Below are 4,409 nucleotides of genomic sequence, written 5' to 3' on the forward strand. Positions count from 1 at the left end.
ATATATATATATATATATATATATATATATATATATATATAGACACACATGCACGATAGTACTTGTAAAGTATCAACCACCTGAGTATCAAAGATATGCAAACAAAATTTAGCTTTAGACGCCCACACACACCATCACATGCACACAGATTCATGCAGAAACAGACTCCCAAAGGCCAGAGAACACATTGATATTCCACACTTGTATGACTGCTGACAGCTCCGCAGCATCACACTGTCTGAGGGATTGGACATGAGGTACCCTGACACTACAATGGAGATGCTGTAACAAAGCTGCTCTGGAGCAGGGAGGTTCCCGTAATCACAACCAGCAACAACCACATTTACAGGTGCCTGAGTCCTCGCACTGTCCTTGACACACAAGCGCACAGATCACAAGCAACCACAGCACACTGTTCATATTAGCATTATCTGCACAGATTATTTTCACACTTCACTGATTTATTCAGCTGGTATGTTGGTATGGTACCAGGTTACGTACAAACATAATTGACTGGGCAATTCTTTGTCAAGATCTTCCACTTCAAAAAGCAATACACTGTCAACTTTGATAACATTCAACTCCACAGGGATTGCCTTGCAGTCTGCCTTTAATGGGTAAGAACTTGAACAGTTTTACGACTACTATTGAGGAAGTCATTTACGCAGCTATTAAAGCCATTTGGTCATTAAAGTCAGTGCATACATGAAAAATGTAAAATTCTATTAAAACATACAACGCAGGAAGAGAAAAGCACACATTAGCATTGGAGGGCAAACTGTAAGAGCAATATTGACAAAGCAAAGTGCACAAAAATGCAATGTGAAGTGGTAACACAATGAACAAAAAGATTTGAGCCAAGTAAAAAGGAAAGACAAGGAGAACAGTTCCTTTACAACACTGCCCCCAGCCGTCCATTAGGTGAACTTCAGGTGAGCACATTGTCATTCTGGACATTTTTTTACTAGCTAAACATCAAAGGAGCTTACTCAAAAGATCTGCACACCCTTTCATACTGATCATTCTTATATCCAATGCCTTTATAAATCTGAAGGGAAAGCTAGTTTTTGATTTCATGCTGTCCAGACCAGATGCTTCGTAATGCTTTCAAATGCATAACAGTTGAAAGAGAGAGGGCGGGGGTGGGGGGGGCGGGGGCCTCTGGTGAACATTAATATGCCAAGTTTGATGCACTTTTCTAATTGAGAAGGAAGGTCAGTATTAGTGGAGTAAGTGAGCTTTGTATAGTGTAGTATGAAAGCAACGCTCAACAATAAGCACTAAGAATAATCTCTTCCATTTTTGCTCTGGAAACCCATCAAAACGTGAGTTGCAGGTGGTGGTTTATGAATCACATAGATAGTATTATTCAGTCCATTTTCCTTCCCTTTTCTAGCTACTTTCTCTGCCTTCCATTCTTCTGTCTTCTATTCTTTGTGGATATAAACCATCTTCTACCCTGTCAATAATGTGGTAATGGACTCCAAAATTCAAATACTAGAGTCTATGGAAAAAAAAAAAAGGTGGGCTGATAAAGGCAAGCCTCTGGCATAAAAGCTTGAGGGACAGCCTTTTAGAGCTGGATGCTAAAAAGAAAGTTGATGAACACTAGAGCATCTAAACATAGCAGCACAGTCGTGGAGGCAGCGTCACTTGGGTGCAATGCCAGGCCATTTATAATTAAAAAATAATTGTGATGTGTGCAAATGTTTGTTTTTAGTCTGTGAACTGCTTCATAGCTTTGTTCAGATCTGCTTGGGAAAGTCAGCTGTAACTGTCGGCTGATCTTCAGATTTTGTAACACAAGTCTGAGCAAAAACAGTGACAACAATGACAACGGAAAATTGTACAACTAGAGAATATTGTACAAATAGTTTTGTGCATGGCCACCTTCAAATTCATGCTGTCTGAAAAGTCATTAAGACGTGTCTGTTATAGGAACGTGTGGGAACAAAGAGTGGAGCTAACGGTTCAAAAACTTCTTCCTGAACCCACTTTCAGAAATTAAAGACATCTCACTAACCAGGTGGAGAATAGCTTTTAAATCCAGAGGACACTAAAGGCATTACATGAGCAGAGGAAACAATGACATCTCACTGTTGCCTGACCTGAAACCTTTATGCAGAAATCTTAAAAATATCGAGTGCAAGACAACCATCAATTATCTGAGATTGATAAATCTCCTACATTTCTGTTCCAGAAACTGTATTAATTTATTGAGTTTTTTTGTTTGTTTTTTAAAAGCCCAATGCTAACCCAAGTTTATAAAACTAATTACTCCGAAACTGCTCACTCCTGTAGTTCTAGAAGAGATAAATGAGGAGAAATAAGAATTAAAAACTAACTTAAAATTAAAAATTAAACTCCCAATGCTATATTGCATAGACTGAAAATAAAGAGTAACTAAGAAAAAAAAATAAATCTGAAACACGACACTATAAATGTTGCTTTGAGAATCTTATGAAAAATACTGCAATCTTTTTTTTAAGTAGAACATGAAAACTGTTGCTGCTCAGAAACAAAGGCAAGCAGTGAAATGATGGGAAAATGTGAGTAACGACATCATCACCTCAGCAAAAACCTGTGGTATGTTAAATAGGTGGCATCTGCAAACTACCATTTGTCTGCATATACAGCATGTAATGTTACAAAACTATTAAAAAAAATTAAACTTTTAGACCGTGAGCTGCACTGTGGTGTTTATTTACATCACCGTCCTCTCAGAAGAAGGAGGTCACTAGCTCAACTCTTAGCTGGAGCCTTTCTGTATGGAGTTTGCATGTTCGTGCATGTGTGGGTTTTCACCGAGTGCACTGGTTTCCTCCACCAGTACAAAAACATGCATGTTAAGTACTTGGAGATTCTACACTCTCCTTTGGTATGAGGGTGTGCACGCATGGCTGTCATACATCTGGAGAAAACTCCAGATGTAAATTACTAGAAACGCTATTTCTTCCTAATAAATGTACTTTTTTTAGAGTTACTACTACACATATGTAAAATTGGACACCACGCCCCCAAATAGTTTCACAGCCATATCTGTTACACCTGTTTTTTTGTTTGTTTTTTTTTGTTTTTTACTGTTACATAAAACAATTGTAAATTGGTTTTATTGGAATTTTATGTAATGAGCATGTGCAATTTTGCTGGGTGTCTGAATGACTGTAGCTCACAGCTGAAACAGTTAGATAGGAACATTTAGACTATCGTTAAGTGTATTTCAACAAACCACAAGTAGGCAAGTAGCAAACTAAACCAGGGGTTCCCTCATAACCCTCATGGTTATTAAATAAGTTTCTTCAAATTTGTCTTTTTAATGCAATGGAAATATTTGTGTAACATAAATACTTAAGACCTGATCTTTAAAAGTGTTAATACAATGTTTATACTTTTAAACACGGGGTATTTTTCATTCAAGAACTAATTAACACAATTTTGAATTTCAACTTCCAAAAATTATGATTTTGAGAAAATTAACAGAGTCAAAAACCACTTTAAAAAGTTACATATTCACTTAATGAACATAATAAATGTATTGACACTTCTTCAGATTATTACAGAAAACTCGTTACATAAAACTGAACAGAATCATAACAGCTGTAGTCATACAAAGTAACCGGGTTAATTTGCAAACCAATCAATACTAGAATGCAAATAGTGGGTGGGCTGGTGGGAGTGGGGGGTGGAAGTCCTCCCCCAGAAAATTTTGAATAAAGTAGATGTGATTTCCTGAATTTTGGTGTATTTTAAGGGGTTGTTAAACAGTGGACACGTGTGTATATTAGGGATGCACCGATAAATCAGCCCCGATTTCCTTAATTTGGGGAAATTGGTCGATACTTGCATGATAAATCGATTTTACCGATTTTTTTGGTTTGGTTTGTTTTAACAACAACTGCATGAAATTCATTTGTATATTTCAGAGCACTACCCCATGGCCAGTTAAAACAAGTTTGTATTGTTTCTAGGATATTGTTCAAGTGTATGTTTTTCAGGGCAGCACGGTGGCACAATTGGTAGAGCTGCTGCCTCTCAGCGAGCAGGTCCCTGGTTCAAACCCCAGTCCAGGGGCCTTTCTGGGTGGAGTCTGCATGTTCTCTCCGTGCATACGTGGGTTTTCTCCGGGTGCTCCGGTTTCCTCCCACAGACCAAAAACATACATGTTAGGCTGATTGGTAACTCTAAATTGTCCCTAGGTGTGAATGAGAGAGTGAATGGTTGTTTGTCTCGTTTGTCTCTATGTGGCCCTGTGATGGACTTGCGACCTGTCCAGGGTGTACCCCGCCCCTCGCACAGTGATTGCTGGACATGGGCACCGGCGACCCCCGTGACCCTAAATGGAATAAGCGGGTAAAGATGATGGATGGATGGATGGATGGATGGATGGATGGATGGATGGATGGATGGGT

The sequence above is a fragment of the Nematolebias whitei genome, chromosome 2, assembly GCF_014905685.2.
Source record: "Nematolebias whitei isolate Nwh7 chromosome 2, NemWhi1, whole genome shotgun sequence".
Lineage (NCBI taxonomy): Eukaryota > Metazoa > Chordata > Actinopteri > Cyprinodontiformes > Rivulidae > Nematolebias > Nematolebias whitei.